The sequence below is a fragment of the Trachymyrmex septentrionalis genome, unplaced genomic scaffold, assembly GCF_001594115.1.
Source record: "Trachymyrmex septentrionalis isolate Tsep2-gDNA-1 unplaced genomic scaffold, Tsep1.0 scaffold51, whole genome shotgun sequence".
Taxonomy (NCBI): Eukaryota; Metazoa; Arthropoda; class Insecta; order Hymenoptera; family Formicidae; genus Trachymyrmex; species Trachymyrmex septentrionalis.
Window position 1 is genome coordinate 1,505,389 of NW_017305683.1, and position 18,050 is coordinate 1,523,438.

General features: G+C 38.4%; 1 protein-coding gene across 1 annotated transcript in view; it reads left to right on the plus strand.

The window, feature by feature from the left end:
• LOC108751673 (protein rhomboid) overlaps positions 1–18,050 on the plus strand; it is a 437,528-nt gene that overhangs the window by 362,628 nt on the left and 56,850 nt on the right. The window lies entirely within an intron of this gene.

Sequence of the window (18,050 nt, forward strand, 5' to 3'; positions counted from 1 at the left end):
ATAAATAACGTATTATTAAATAACGTATTACAAATTTTGTTGTGCTAAATGAGTCACTGCTTCAAACTGAAAGTTTTCTCGACTCGGGAAAGTTCGCATCATAAATTTCCATGACGCGACTTCACAATTTTATCGGTAAGAGAATTAATATTCGGGCGAGTCTAATTTCTCTAACATCCACGATGATTTCAGCACTTCTCTTTTGCATCGGATAATAACAACGTTGTTACCTTCCTACCATTTTCCTGTCCCATCGTTTATAGCGTTTTTTTGCAGAAATAACTATCAGTCGCAATGTATTCTTTTTTGTTTCATGCTATAGCTGTGTCCTCTTTCCTATCCTTCTCGTCACATTCTTTTCTCTTTCCCTCTCTCGTTGCCACTCTCTTGTAACTAAGAGGTCTTGCTTGGACTTGCCGTTTTAAACTGGGGTAAAAGCCCGGAGGACCGAGCGTGAGTAGATACCTATCTCTTGCGGGATGCGATTTCGTAAATTCAAGTAAAACTAAGATCCGTGTAAACCTAATCTTCTTAAACGAAGTCCAAATCGTAAAGTCTCGAAAACCCGCCGTCGGCTGGTACTGCATCGCAGCCGCGCTGTTGGAATAAAAAGGACAGCTGGAGTATCGGGTAGTAGAGCGAGGGGGTGGAACTTGGCTATACCCGGGGGAGGGTGAGTACTAAAACGTGATTATATCACGGCGCATCGGTACCGTTTTGGGTTTAAGGACGAGAGAGGAGCAGGAAAGGAACGAGAGCCTCGTTCTCGAAGTGCGCGCGCCAGCCAGCGAGGAGGACGACAATAATTTCGTATTAAAACGGTTCTTGCGGATTACACGTTTCCCGCCTCCGACATTTCCGTCCATCCGTTCCCTCCCGTCCTCCTTTTTGTCCACGTCATTTGCAGATAATGCGGATACGATCTCCTGCTTTTTCCTCCGTCTCCCTCTCGCGCTGTTTTCCTTCTCGTCTTCGGCGAGAATGAGAAGATGCTTTCTTCGAAGAAACGAGTCACTTCATCTCTTTTCTCTAATACCTTTCACCTTCTAACGGTTATTCTCATTCTCGTTATTTTACTTGAGTCGCTCGAAAGACTTCTGTTTCTCATTGCTTTTTACTTCGCATCCGAGAGGAAGGGGTGACCGAAAGAAAATAGGACGCTTAAGCGACTCTGTATTATAACAATATTTTTTCGTTGTATTTATACAAAACCACTACGAGGTATATTCCACGATATATTCCACGAATATATTCCGCGCTCTTCGCGAGATGATACAAAATGCGAACTTTTTCCCCGCGACGTAGAAATAACTGACATTTTGTCGGATTTCGGGCACGCACCAAAGAAAATCCTATCTCCTCTATTCGTTGAAATTTTCGAGTTGCTTTTCTCGGTTCCCCGGTAAACACGGTGACTAAAAGTTGCATAACACGTTCCAATTTTGTATTAAAAGAGTCGTGGTCTGTCGCGAAAATATGATTCCCTTCCTTCCACCCCTCCCCCCCCACTTCTTTGCACTTTCCTACGCTTCTCTTTTTTTATATCGCGCTTCTCGCGGATGATACAAATACGATCCTCTTCCGCGCGGCACGCTGCTTTTCCACTGTCGCGTGATGTGTCGCTTCTTTTGCTTTACGGACGGACTTCCTTCCAGTCGGAAACTTTTTCTTTTGCGGCTTTCTTCCCCTCCCCTCTTCCCTCCCCCCCCCTCTCTCTCTCTCTCGCTCTCCTCTCATTTTCCCCTCTTTTTTTTACGCCCTTCGATGTGCGGCACGTCGCGTCTCATTATTCTTATTTTGCGCTTCTACCTCGTTTCCCAAGGAACTTTTCGCGCGAGTTGGTATAGATATGAGTTTCCGCTCTTATCTTGTTCTATATATGCACACAACAGTGCAAACAGCTGGAAACAAGAAGACTAAAGAGAAATGGTAACTACGTTGCGAGAATGTTAAGAGCAACTATCATGAGATTGTGGCGAGATTACCGTCCGATCACGCGGATATTGCCAATTCCGTGCATGTCATAGGAAGTTAATTTTATTTGTATTCGCTTCTCTCTCTCTCTCTCTCTCTCTCCCGTTCTCTTTGCGGCGTATTTCCATTATCTTCTAAATGAATACCTAATATTAATTAATTTTGATTACATTCTATTAATTTAATTATAGTATTATTATTCATAGAAACATGATCATTGACTCGACTGGAATTTATGTTACCGGTAGATGAACGATTAATTCCCTTGTTTAATATATTATAACATGATACATATGATGCAACACGATTGTATTACAAACGAATTATCGCACGACGGTGGAAACTACATCAACGTAACTTTTCTCGTTTTTGCATATTTTAATTTAGATGTAAAATGAAATGACTTTATTATCGCTTAGCTGTCCAGTTTAAAAAATTGTCCAGTTTAGTAAATCGTCGTCTTTTCTTTTTGAGATTTAAGTAGAAAATTCACACAATTAACCGAGTATTTCGTACTTCCAGTCTTAGAAAAAAAAAAAATACAACATGACTCTTCAAGAGGGGAAGCGTCGCAGCTTCTCGCTGTAAACCCACGTCTTTATAACGCGAGCGTCTTCAATCTCCAATCTCTCTCTCTCTCTCTCTCTCTCTCTCTCTCTCTCTCTCTCTCTCTCTCTTCTTTTCTCAGAAAGCGTTTACATATAAACGAGAGACGCGTTTTCTTCCGCCAGCAGCTTTATCCAACAATTTTCGCGAACTCGTACATATTAAACTATCACAGTGTTGTTGACATACGAAAGGAAAAACGAATGGAAAAAAAAAGAGAGGATATCGCTCTCTCTTTATTCGCCACGTTTCTAGATAATGCAGAAATGATCCTGACTCACTCCTTCAGATCCTTTCTGCCTCTTTTTTTTCTCCTGACCGGTATCTTTCTCCTTCGTACCTATCCTCCACCTACCAACTCTCTTTACGAGGGACTTCTTTGCCGAGATACTACGGACCTTTCCTCCCGCGGTTCCTTTATTCCTTTGATAGTCGCCGCTTCTTATCGATGGTCTTATTTCTTTCGTTATCATTCCCTTGGACTCCACCGTCTCTCCCCTGCTCTCTTTCTCTTATCCTCATCTTCATAAGTATTAATACGGATCCTTTCCGTGTCCTTATCACTTTATCTTTTCCTCTCTCTCTCTCTCTCTCTTTTCCTATTCTTTTGATCCCATCGTTTTACCAGAAACTTTCCGTATCCTCACATCCCTTAAATTTCAGCCGTGTTTTTTTACGAGCGTTAGTATATAATAGAAATCTTCATTCACTCCGTTTGAATCTCTTCGTTTGGAGTACTGTTGTATGAATGCCCGAGTCGAATTACACGCAATGGACACTACTATTCTGTGCGATAGAATACAGGGATACCTACCCCTGGTAATCAAATTTTTTAGGACGGAGTATCCGAGGCAGTTGAGAATAACGGGATCTTTAAAAGTACCGTAAAGACCAATGGGAAACATTACGAAGACACGCGATCTCAGGCTAAATGACTCTCGATTCTATCGAGAAAATCGAAGGAAGATTCTTCTCATTTCTCATCTACTATCCTGCCAGTACGAACTCATTTCGTCTTTAACTCTTTTTATTTTCCTTTTAAGGATTACGTTCTACAGAGTGAGTGATTGTAATCTTCATTTTGTTATTTTCATATATACAATGCAATAAAAATAAGAAATGTAAATTAAAATATAAAAACTTTCAAATATAAAATAATAATCAACAACAAAAGATAGGGCTGTAAGAGTTGAAACGAGTTAATGATTCACAAATGATTTAAAAAGAGCAGCCTTTAATAAAACTTTGTAAATACAATGTGCCATGATTACGAATGTTTCGGCTGCACTTTGAACCATTATCAGTGTGGGAATACAAAATGTAAATGGTTAGCTCTCACTCTCAAGCAAACCGTGGTGTGAGTCTTTCTCCAAATGAAACATTCCCAAAAGTTCATCAAGGGAACGGTCCAAGAGTGTGAGAGATAAATGGCTCATAGCGAAACCGAAATGTTCATGATCACGGTAGCACACATTGTACTTACTTTGAGGTTTTATTACTTTCATTACTTTTAATTGAGTTTTGACTTTTACAGCTCTATCTCTAGTTGTATTATTTAAAAAAATTATCGTTTTTTATCGACGTCAAGCTCCACAATATTCACTGATCGATTATCAACGCTTTTACTGCATTTGATAACTGCAGTCATTTCATGAAGCAAGGATGAAATTGAAAAATTAAAACTTGATTACAAAATTGAAAATTAAATATCCCTCTATGACGTATATTAATTTAAACGTCCGCTAATCTGAATTCTATTGGACACTGTGTACCATCGGTTATCAAGTACCGGATTTCACGCGAACGCTAATCTGCTTGAAGAGAACAACAGCCGTGACCTACCACCTTGGTTCCTTTCCCCCTCCTCTCCCTCTAGTAATTACAGGAGTTCGTTTCCCGCCCTTTCCTGCTCGTTGCTTTATCCTCTTGTAAAACACCGCCGCGAAATAAACAGCTCGCTTTCCGCTCGCGTCGTTCCGGAAGTTAAAGCCGAGCTGGCCGGTTCCGCCGAGTTTCCGCCGTAAATACGCTTCTAAGGCTCGACCGAAATTTAGGACGCGGTCGAGCGCGAGGGAAATTTAAGGTGGTCCCGTGTGGACTTTTTCGCGCGCGATGTGTTTTGCGAATTCGGTTTTATTAAATAATTATTCAAGGAAAAGACGAGTGGATGGACTTTTTTTTTATTTAATCCCCTAAATATATCTTTGTTTTCTTGCTTGAATATTTTATATGCTACACATATTTTTGTCTCTATATTATTCTCCGATCGCTTTGTTCTTTTCCTCTGCGTTTTTTTTTTTACTATTTCTCTTAGCCTTACGTTACACAATTTTTTTATGTCTTTTACCCGCTATTTTTTCGTTTAAGCCCTTTTTCCCGTTTTTACTGACGCCGTTCTATCCTACTATCGTATCTGTCTCTCCATCTCTCTCGTTCTCTCGTTCTCACATACACACACAAGTACTTTAGGGTACCACCAGAAAACGAATGCCGCTCTCAGCGTCGTCCTTCTCTCTGTGCGCACCTTCGGCTAATTCCAGCCTCCAACCTACGAATCGTACATCCGATTGCCTACCTTTTTCCAGGCGGCTCCCATTGGTATCAAGATCCCGATATCCGAATTACTGGTGTACCTCGCTCTTCTTTTACCTTTCCTCCACGAAGGACGCGGGTCAAATGGACGATCTCGCGTACCCGTAGGATTGGAGGCTCTTTTTTATGTCTTTATCCGGATGTTTTTATTTCTCGCGTCCGGAAACGAGTTTAAAAAAAGATAGAGAGTAATAATTATTTAAGTATGTATATATACATATATGTGTATGTGTGTGTTTAACGTAGTTAAAGAAGGAGAAAGAGAGCGCGAATGAGTGCAGTGAATTAGGCGCAATGATACCAGCATTGTTTTCGACAATAGTCGACCCGAATAAATTAAAGAACACGCGTTCCCGACTTTGTTGCTCCGACATTTTCATCGAGAAACGCAAACATCCCATAACATTTTAATGAATACTTGAAATGGCAAAAAGGTTGCGCGGAGTCTTGGTACATATTTATCAACAGTTATGTTTATTTATTGTAGAGTTCTCAGAGACTCAATTAAGTATTTAAAAAATTAACTCGTGTTTTCACTTCGCGAGTTACGTAACTTTTGTAACTTTAACGAAAACTTAAATAATTTAGAACGCTTGCGTCTATATGACGTTTTTTATCGTTTTCTTATCGTTAGTATCTGTTTTATATGTTTCCGATTCCACCTATTGTTGATTTTAAACTAGAAGTAATGTAAGTCCATGCTGTTTGCGAAAGATAGTGATAAATGAAAACATTTTGGTAATTTATTTGAGAATGTTTTTATTACGATTGTTCGTCTTACGACGCGAATTATGCATTTACAGTCCGGGGCATTAGGATAATTCTCGGGATCGTTCCCTTTCCTTTGAATGTCTTTAACGTGACGCGTTTGTGCACAGCACGACACGAGATAAGGTCTCAGGGATATTTTCCTTAGCGTAATGCACAGTACTCACGACGAAAAATCATTTTTCCGCGGGAACTGCCGTGGTTATCGTCAGGAATAGCGGCGCGCGCGCGATCGAAGCACGCTCGAACGAATGTGAATGAGAGAGGGAGAAAGAGAAAGAGAAATTTTCTTTCGACCGAGTGGTCACGATTAAACGCCGCCATTACGTACAGAGGCAGCGAAAAGAATCGGCAGAGTAACGTCGAGATTGCGAATTGACATGCGAAACTTGCTTCACGTCAAACGCGAGCGTGTAATGTCCGGCGATCGCTACAACGCGATATACTTGGAAAGAGACGTTTTAAAAGAAATACAGCATAGCAATGCATTTAAGCAATGCACTAATAATAATTACGTTTATACGTTAAATAAAGAGAAAGTAATCTTTTTTGTCGATAAAAAAAATATGAATGAGCTTACAGCGAATTAACGGAATATTTACTTTTCATTATGTTCCTTTTCTTGAAGTATTGGGAATATTTCATCGGGTAATCAAATTACACAAATACGTATGTGAATGAGAAAATTAATTTGCGCATTTTTATTTGCGTACAGTCAAATATTTCACAAATAAATGCATTTTATAAATACGTATTTTTGAACGCATCAGTGAATTTTAAAACAGATTTTTCAGAATTGTTACGCTCCCATATAAAAATAATAATATAAGACTGTACGGGATTAAAGTCTTCTAAAGGTTAAAAATGAAGATTAATTCTTCAAGTTGCATTCATTTAAAAATATGTAAATTTTCATCGGGTTTATTTAACTTTTAAGTACGTGAATTCAAACATTTGATACATCGATTAGCAAATTAAAAATAACAATCTTTATTACAATTTATAAAAAATGCGGCATCGATTCCATGATTTATTAAAAAATGTATCTGTTAAATAAAAGTGTTTTAAAAAATATATGCATGTTTGAAAATACAGATAATGCCGCAAATATTATTTACAAGCTTTCTGAAATCGCAATACGTGTGTACGTAACTCTTCGTACCATGATGAAACTTCTTAGTGAGCGTTATGCGACAACCGTGGCATTCATTTTTCACGCGCCGCAAGTCATCATCGCGACGTGAAATTTTCCGCTGCCGCGTTTCGCGATCTCTCGCTCGGGTATGAAAAGAGGACGCGCGGTAATGGAAAAGTACACCACGGGGACTCGGCCGTTACGTCGTCGGTCGGGTTGTAAAGAGGAAGAAAATCCCTACATGCGACGTGTACGGACTCGTTTACAGACGCGACATTTCGTCGCGTCGTCTATCAGAAAAGAAGGTCGTGTCGCGCCCTTTCTCGAATCGCGTCGGAACAAACAATACCGCCCGATACGCGTCATTCCTCTTCCGCCTTCCGCTACCGTTGCAACCCGTCGCCGTCGCCACTCTTTCTTTTATGACTTCGACGGTCTATCGAGCAGGATCTCGTCTTTCGATGATGGCAAAAGCGCTCCGGCATGTAAGGGATGATTTTTCGTACCATCGTCACCACCTCCCTTTTCATACGTACGTAATCTTCGCGTATTTCCGACGCTAGCGGACGTATTTTCCTAGCTTGCGTCGCGACGTGAATAGCCTTTAATCCTTTCGTATCTCCGGTTTTTCCGGAAGAAATGAGTTTCATATGGAAACGGCTTTTCTGTGGACGTTGATTCGAAATTAACTGTTAAGGTTCAATTTTTGGCGGATGAGATGAAAAGCTGAAATATCGGTATATTTACAATATGACTGTGGATTAAGGTTCTTTTTTTATTATTAGTTATAGTTACGAATTAAAAGGAAAATTTTTTATACGTTAAATGTAGATATTTAATAAAATACAATTTATAGAACACAATTTTTATTCACAATTCTTAATATAATTTTGTAAATATAAAATTTTAATTAATACCAGAAACGATCTCAAAAAGAGTACGTGTATTCTCTTAAAAGAGTGTATGGCTGGTAATTACAGTTTATTTTTTCACGTAACTTCGGAACATAATTTTAACACTTATAATTTTATTCGTATACATTTTATTTGTGTGTGTGTGCATTTCCTCTTTCCGATATTTTTCGGTTTAATCGGCATTTTCGTCATTGTGTTGCAAAACGGCATTACAATTTAATTCAATAAGAGAATGTTTTGAATGCATCTAATTCTCCGTGCAACACAGAAAATCGCGCGCTTTGCTTTTTATACATGAATTTTCCATTACTGAACTTACTAAAACCTATTTATTTTTGGAATTTATCCGCGATGACATGTCACTCGCGTTTCTCTCAGCCTATTAAACGATGATTTTAGTTAAATTTGATTTGCGACAATAAATTAAATTTTACAATATCTATCTCGAATTAAATTTTCATGTTCGATAATTTTGATAGGTATAAAAAAGTCGCTATCTTTGTGCGCTTGTGAAATTCTAATTTCTAATTTTAACACGTTCTATTTTATAATCGCGTTCGTTGGATTTATAAAGAATTAAAGAAATACTGATATGTAGTTTTATATCAACACATGTCCTATCGATTATATCATTTTTTTCAATATTTATTTTTAAATTTCTTTTTTATTTGTTTCTTATTTTTAAGTTTTTATATCTTTAATGGCCAACTAATTAATCTTTATCCTTATGTAATAGAATCAATTATTTTTTAAATTGCTCCCTCTTTTTTTTTTCACACTTTTAATAATTCTCAGATTTTTATACTACTTTGACTTAATATAATTCTCGCCTTTGATCGACGATTGTTTTATCAGTTTTATGTTAACTGACTCTTGGAACTTGACTTGATCGTGCAACTTGATGACATAATTTTACTATTATCTAGTTTTTCACGACTTATTGTATTCTATACTCACATTGCTTTAACATGTACATTTTTATTGTCTTTATCCATTTATTATCTATTTTTGTTTAATTTTTATTGTTAAAGTCTCTTTAATTTAACTTTACAATGTTAATTTTTTTTTATTATTGTATTATTCTTTTAATTATTATATACCTTGCTAGAAAGAAGAAAGACTAAAGTTTTTGTTTTTCTATATTATTAGAGAATGAATCATTTATTATTACTTAAATTTACCACCTTTAATTTTTGCTCCTCCGTTTGCAACTAACGAGAGCTTTACATTTTTTTTTTATTTGATATATTTTTGTCATCTTTGATTCTCACATATTTTACAACTTTGAATATCTCACGTGTGAAACGCATGTCGTATCGCACGAGGAAAATATGTTCGTTTTATATTTCAAAACCGGTATGTTTCCCTAAATTGTATTTGCAATACATTGATCCAATACATCTCCATGCACAACAAACCTTTTCAGCGTTTTGTCTAACGCACCATCACTTTTAATTGGATACGTTGGTTTTCGGCTCGTGTGTTACCTTTGTCTTCTTCCACTGGCGGACAGGCACAGACTGTGCAGAGAAAAAAATCCGACCTCAGCGTTTCGGTCGCGGTCTTGTGTTTTCTGCCGTGCGTAATTTGGACGGTGGCCGGCCGTCCGATCCGTACTCTGTTTTCCATTCGTACGTGCCAGACAGCTTTTGTTAACCGTGGCCGAAACGTCCGTATTTTTCTTTTCGCGCGCGCGCTTTCAAGAGAATGAGAGAGAAAGAGAGATTCCGACAAGTGAGCGAATGAGTGAATCACCGCGAGACAGATGAAATAATAGCAACTCATTCGCGCTTTTTTTTCACTTTGCCGCGGAGATTTTTTTCGCTCGACTCGGAAAAGACTTTTTCCCACTTTGACGGGCGCATTCGTTTCCTCCGGCAGCGCGTTCGAGCGCGCGCTTTCCGAGACGAGACACGGCTCGTAGCTTTTTTCATCCGGCTAAATCCTCCGTCTTTAAGCAATGCACGGTTTCTCTATCATCTTCTCTCAAGTCCTTACAGTGCTCATCCCGTCGAGATGTATACGAACACCGGCTTAAATCCTCTGGCTTTACCATCATCCTTTCCTGCCTTCGTGCCACGCGATGCAGCTACTCCGTTATTCCCATTTTCATCGCTGCTTGGCGCTCCTTCTATCCTTAGCGCACGCTTTACGCCTCGCACAGATTTCCCATGACTTCTTCGAAGAGAGATTCCCGTCGATAGGGCTGGGAAATGACCGCGGTGAAATTTCGCCTATACGCGACGGGCCATTCATCGATGAAAGGGAGTTTTGGGGTTTCGAAAGTACGAAATTTTACATCGCCCATCTTATTTTATTTCTTACTGATATTCTTCGTAAAAAACAGTTTTTCTTTAGTCTTTTTAATATACACAGTAAAAAACATTCCGTACTTGTGTTGAGAAATTTAAGTGTTGAAATTTCCCTGTTAAAATTTGATGTTCGAATTTTTGGTATATCCGAATATTAATTTGTTATAACATAATGTGATTAGGTTATTATGTATTAAATTAATATTTAATATTTCTTAGTGTTAAAATAACACAATTTGTAAGGAAATGAACAAATAATATTAGAATAATGTGTTTTTAATTCTGAGATAAATTAAAAAAATTTGTTAATGTAACATGTTATGTTAATTTTGATGAAGAAATATGATTGCTTACAACTTGTCAGTGTTTTTCAGTGTCAATTTTTTACGTAATATTTGTATTATCTTTTAACATGTTTATCTTGTGTTGAATTAACACGAAAATTTTTAACTGTGTATATTGTACGCGAAAGTATAGGAAGAAAATTCATCTGATCAGTTTTTTCTAGAGAAAAAGAGAGGAAGATATTATTCTCCTAGAATTAAAATTTAATTATATAGTGTCCTTTATAAAAGCGTACTATTTTACATGCAATAATCTTCTTTATAAAGAACGTAACGTACATATTATCTTTTCTTTATTATTACCTAAAATCGATACAAAATTTTCTGGCTGCCTCTTCTCTTGTTTTCCTCTTCTTTTTTTTTTGGAGTAGTATAAAATTTAATAAAAGTGTCTGGCTTTGTTTATTACATTTACATATTTTTCTTCACTGTACACTCTTCCCCAATTTTTAGAGAGATTACTGTAAGACAATATTAATGTCTTCCTCTTTTTCTTCTTCTTGTTTTTACCTGTCTGACCTCTCTTCCTTCCCTTCCATTTTTCATTCCTTTTTTACGTTCAGTCAAGTTAATAAATGCAGATTTTGAACTCGAACTCCGTGCTTTTTTCCTCAGGCTTTTTCCTTTGTTTATTCTAGCTACCCTTCTCGCTTCTTCTTCCGTATTTTCCCTCTCTTGTTCCTATGTTTATGCAAACGACGGGCTTTGTGGTCTCCCATCATCGCATCTCTCTTGAACTTCCATTCCTCGGCCAACGTAAACATTTGCGAAAATATTGTCACGATAATGGGGGTGAGTCGTAGAACGTAAATCACTGAGATCGTAAAACGCTTTATCTTGATTTTCTCTTTTATAACTTGTTTGATAATTATAGTTGATTGCCCATCCCTGTAAAGCATAAAATGGCGAACGCTAATTGGCGTACCCGAAATATATAAATGTAAAGAAACAGATGCGCGATTTTCTTTTCTTTCTCGCCACATTTCGCGATGCAAATAGTTACATCCCCGAATTGGCAGCAAGTATTCGCTGCCTGGTTGAAAATTAGCGTCGCCGGCGGTGTAATCCATTAAGGCTATTGTCGATCGGGGTGCGAATTATCAAATTACGTCGCATTCGGCGCAATAACGTTTATTATTCTCCGCAGATGCACACGCACCCTGTTCGCCATTGTGGCGTTATGCGTAATGCTGGGCCCATCGCGTGCGAATCAGATCGAAATCATCGTCGGCCGCGCCGATTAAACGATCGCTTTGTTGCACCGTCATATATGCATTAATAATAATAACGCAGTAGCCCGCCGCCGGAACCCGTGTCGGCACGGCGGATCCCATATTGCTCGCTTCGATATATAATATCACCCTCGCCCTTCCACCCCTGGCCATTGTGCTCGCGCGAGTGTTCGGCGAAGTGAATATCGATAACGCATGATGAAGGGTATCGCGATAACTTTTTCCCGTTTATTTGGCGTAATTTTGGACAGTAATTTGTACCGTGAGCGAACGTATTCAAAAATATAATATACGATCAGGTTTACGATCGTAATAATATTAAACATCCAGGCTGTACGAGCAAATTGGGAATAACGGAATAAAAATACACTAAACGATATTATTTCATTTCGAAAAAAAAAAAAACGCAGATCAGTATAATAGCTGTATGTGAATTAAGTATGAGTTCTTTGTTACGTAAATCAAGTAGAAGAAAATTTTGTTATATCTCGATCGATAAACTACAGATCACGTTAATTACAGATCACGTAAAATAAAATCTTCCGGAAATTAGAGTTTGTCACCTATTTACACTTAACATAAACAATTTATCCCGGACTCTTTAATTTTCAATGTTAAACGTTAAGCTATCTATTAATTACTACCTACTAATTGCTCAAAAGAAATGAAATAGTTACACATTTCAACTCGATGTACACTCAATTGAATAATTACCAGACAATTAATTCAAAACAAATATAATATCTCGTCGAATTATATCTGTTGTTGTGAATTTAGATTTCATAGTAAACATGAAGATGATCTCTGTATTTGCGATAACGACAGAAGGTATATTGCACACTGTTACGTACTTTCTGCGTTTGAGCAAAATTGAATTTATCACAATTATGCTTTCTATCATACAATAATTATTGTGATAATTTTTGCAATTTAAAGACTTAGGATGCTCGTACGGAATACAAGAGGTCCGGTTCGACTCCCGGTTGAGGTAATATTTTTTGCAATAAATTATTTACAGTTTTCCACTACATTAACTTCTTTCTAATAGGATGCCAGAATGAGCATCAAATTATTAAATTGCTTATCAATTTAATTTGTGATATTGCTATAGTACAATATAACAGTTTAATTGTGTTTATAAGTCCGACATATATCAATTCGACGCTCAATTCAAATGTTTAGTACAGACGTATTTAGTATATAAGTTCACGTAGAAGTTATTTAAAGTATCTAAGATCCAGCTTCGACCATTATAGGCCTTAAACTCTTACGTGTTGTAATTAAATTTTAATTTATCGATTCGAGAAAGATACGTCAAAACAGCAACGCGCTGCGAGGTAGAATGCAAAAAGGATAGTTCAGGGGATTGGCGAGAGTGGAGCCTCAGGTGCATCGTACGTCGTCCAGTCGAACACATAAATGGCTTTTCCTTCACGTCCCAGGATCGCATGAGAGAGTCCTGGCGCCCTCGGCGCTCACGCGGAAAAGCCACCGATGTAGTTTGGAGCGCCGGCGAATTTCAAGCAAGAGAGCAGGTTGGGTAGCAAGGGGTTGGCGACGGGGAGGGTGGTCGGGACACGTCGGTGACGCACGGCGACGTAGCATCGTAAAATTAGCATGGGCCAACGCCGTCGGGGCTTTCGCTACGAAATTTAAAGTTTTGCCTGTGTCCGCCCTAGCTGGCCGTCGGTGATATCCAAGTCTTCCTACTGCAGCTGCGGAAGAGCATGCATGTGCACAGGGCCATATATTTGTTGGAAGAGCGAGAGCGAGCGAGCGAGCGAGAGAGAGAGAGAGAGAGAGAGAGAGAGAGAGAGAGAGAGAGAGAGAAGATGTACCGAACGGTTTTTTGCGCGATACTTCAGACTGCAGTAAGATTTTTGTAAATTTTATTGCGCCCTCATAGCTCGTAGTACTCGAAGCCCCGGGCGATTTCTACATACTACATACTTGGCACGAGTTTACATACGATAATAAATACGGAAAAGGGTATTGGTGCTTAAAAGTAGTCGAAAGCTTCGCGGAGTTTTATGGTAGAAATAGAATGTTATGTCGCTGATATTCCAATGATATGATATTAGTATGATTGTATTGCAATATCGCCGAATTCATTGAGAGTTTCGTATACGTGTATGAACAAACTTGGACATATACTTATAATTGATATGTACTATATCACGTACCCTGTCCGATTAAACAAATGTGTTGGGCCACTGGTATCTGCGAACTAATATGTTGAATATTCGAGTGATAAATGGATATCGATTCGAATATTTGCGACTGATTATTAGGGAGTGTAATTTAGTCGACTGATAACTAGTAATTTAGTCGATGACGAAAGATTAATTGCGAATGGACTTTACTGAAACGACGAACTTTGCAAGTTTCCCTGCATCTTTAATCATAAATAAACTCATCTTTCCGAAGAGTGCAATTTGTAAAATGATGAATTTATTAGGGAATATAACGAATTATCTTGAATATTTATGCAAAATGAATATCGAAAGATATATCTCTCTATTCTTTTATTTAATATCTTTTAAATATTTTCCTGAATATTTTTCCTATATATATTTTTTTTTGCATTTTTTGCCGAGCTGAGCATTATATTTTATTTCTGTTTACTTAAATTGTAATTTTTATAAAATAGAGTAAGTTATCTTTTTTTCTGTAACAAGTAAATACAAGCATTCTTTACACAATGTGTATATACGTTCTGCAGTAAAATGTTTTTACGATGCTTGTACATAAGTTAAAACATAAAGTAATTGAATGAAGCTTTCCGAGGAACATGCGCGCACAACTCGTTGCACGGCGCATTCTGTGCGCGCGTGTGCACGTATCCATAATACAATACGATAATGTACACACGTGTGTCTACGTGCATTCGTAAATGCGTACGTGTGTACTGCAAACGCGTTGAGCGCAAAGGCCCATTATACGCACAGATTGCACTTGCACGCATACTCCTGTACACAGGAGAATCAGTATGTACGGACAGATGTATGCGACGTACGCAGGGTGTTCCAGAATCCATTCAATCTGTTTGTCGTGCGGATGAATTAAGAAGCTAAGATAATTTTCACGTTTAGATATCGTTTAGTAACACGTAGAATTATTGCAAATTGAGGAGTCTCGACAAACCGAGATATATGGATCACAGAATGTAAACAGATAAATGAGCTTTAGTCACGGACGTAAAGATAATCTATTCAGCAAGGAGTTTAATAGTTGGAAATTGGGTAACAACAATCGGGTAATTTATGAACAGCAGCGCAAGTACGCGGCTTTTTGGACCCCGCGTATACACACTTACATGTGCGCACTGTGATAAAGACACACGTGCACAGATACAGTCGTTTGTATGTTGATACGCTCTTGGCTATGTTGACCCAGGGTGGTGAAGGGCAGACATGGGCAGGGGGATGATGGTGGTGGATTGAAGCGGGGTGGCGGGCGGTAAGCGGTGAGCGGACGGCGGGGACGGAGCGAGGAGGATCGAGGGTAGGTGGAACTAACGCTCAACCCGGGTACCATATAAACTTGGCCGCATACAAATTTGCACGGGATCGCGTTAAACCGTTGCAAGCTGCAGAACGCGGACGATGCAAGAGGAAGATAGGAAGGAGTGAGAGACGGATAGCAATGAAGCGGGGGGGAGGGGAGAGGCAGAGGGGTGGTAAGCCACCTCCAAGCTCTCCGTGTCGCCTACTACCCTCTCAGCTACGTGACGGAGTTTTGCGGTCGCCTGCGAACTGCCACAGGGGCCCAAGCGCATAGCTCGGCGCGGTCGAGAAATCATGAAATCGTGAAATCGTTTCGTGCGTCCGGTCCGCGACGGGCGGAGACGAAGGAGAAAGGGAATGGAAATTTAATTAATGGCACGGGAATAGTTCCGTGCGTTCGCGTCAGTCGAGGATAGGTAAGAGCTTTGCCATTCCGCTCGCTACAAGGAGGATGGATTTCCGGTGGATTCACAAGGGGATCACGCGCGAGCGCCAGACGAATATAGCGAATTATACGCGATTCAATTACGCAGTTGACGGTTAACTATGATTAATTTGCAAATGATAGTTGGATAATTATTTCGCGCGCCCTTTTAATAGTCTGCTTATTAAGTGAACCGAAGATAATTTGATTAGTTGCGATCACACACGACGGTATATAACTATTCTTAACTGGAATGCCAGGCCAACACTGAATGTACACTGAGAAATGAAGGAAACGATAATATTGTACATTTGTGATAAAGTTGTAAAGATGATTTACTACTTGCTGTTTTTCATAGATTGAATCTTAAATCCGATAGATATTTGTAATTTAATCTTATAATTCTTAAGCAACAAATTAAGGAAATTTATAGTTGCATAAATGTGATATTAAACTTTATTATGCACGTATTAATAAATCGGCGATTATATTAAAATCGGAGATTAATGTTTGAAATTTAAAATAAAACACGCGTTTTTTTAATATACAGACATGTTTGAAAGTATTGCATGTATTAAATCAGGACGCTCGAAATAATCATAAATTAAAGGGGAGCAGAAGGAAATTACGTTCGAGGCTGTATGCCTGGTAATGAATTCCGTTATCTACCGGCGCAGTGGAACTCGTTTGAACGGGCGAGCATGTCTGATTATTGCGTCGACTCTTACCACTACTGCCTTATAAATGAGTACCGGAGTTCGCCCGTTGAATACATTAAATCGGAACGCGATATAAAAACGGTACTCTCAATACTGCTTAAAGGGATCGCACGACAATTCGCCGTAACTCTCTTTCGCTTTAATTAACTTAGCTTTTATTACAGTGGTTTTATTAAATACATTGTTATTTATCACATGCCGGAAACTTCGCTTAAAATACCGAGACAAGTAATCGTATATACGCCAATACAATTTTATTTATCTTCGAATAAAGAAAGGGATTTTTGCGAATAGATGAACAACCAAATCAAATTAACAACCTAAGTAATGAGCGAAGTAATTAGGGCAGAAATAGATATCGTGAAAGAGATACTAGTATAACGTAGGCTGCCGTTATTCGATGCAATCGGATCATCGGAGGTCGCATCAGATGTACTATATCTCCAGGTTGTTACAGTCCGACCGATGTCAATACCAACCACTGCGCGCTCTGCTCCGTGTAAGCATGTCGGTCCATTGCGTTGATACTGACTACTGAGCCGCGCACGGCTGACCACCGGCCGTGCACTGACTACTGGCCAGCGGTTGCCGGTCGACGCGGCTGATCACATGGCGGCAGTAGCTACTCTCAGCGTCGAGCGCGACGTTCCGCCAGTGAAGTGCCGGTTTTACACACTCGCCGTATTATGGACGGCATTAATTACTGTCTTCACCGCGTCTGACTATTCATCCCAGTGAAATAGATAATTATTACACAGAGAGGAAGACGTTGAAGTATTACGAAGCAAATGTTATACTTACGATGTTTCTTTTGATATTTATTAGTCGTAAATAAATTTATGACGAAATATACATTTCTGTGAATCTCATTAATTCGAAAAAAATAAAATAGATGGCTTATTTGTTGGGAATAAGATTTTTATTTATAAATAAAGATTTTTTTTAATTTATTAGTGAAATAAATATATTTTTCACAAATAAGTTTTTAAGTATTTTTGTGCCGTATCGTCCGACCCGCGACGCAGTCAAATCACTCTGTACTTCTGTCTTCATCTTGCCCGTGGCGATGCGACAATAAAGCGTGATGAAAGTTTATAATGCATTTATGATTATCCATAATTATGTGCGTTTCTTATGATTATGCGCAGTTTAGTAAAATATTGTGTAATACTTTATCCTATTTCTGGAATCGAGTAGATATGCGAGAAATTGAAATTTTAAACTTGATCTTCTTAATATTAAAAAAATTTTGTTACTTATGTACCTACTTGACGTTGTAAGTACGAGTGAAGTAATAAAGTTGAATTTCGTTTACATTATCTGCTTTTTACTATTGTCATTCTAGCGTGATTTTTATAAAGAGTTTACGAATTGCATAATCGCATTCGGTGGATTTTAGCTACAAAATGGATTTGTCTATCGTTCGTTTCAGCTTTTCATTACGCGTTTATTGAAAAATAAAATAAACGCGTAACTCCGTAATACAATGAAATTGCATAAGGGTATTATTGATTTTCACTAGGT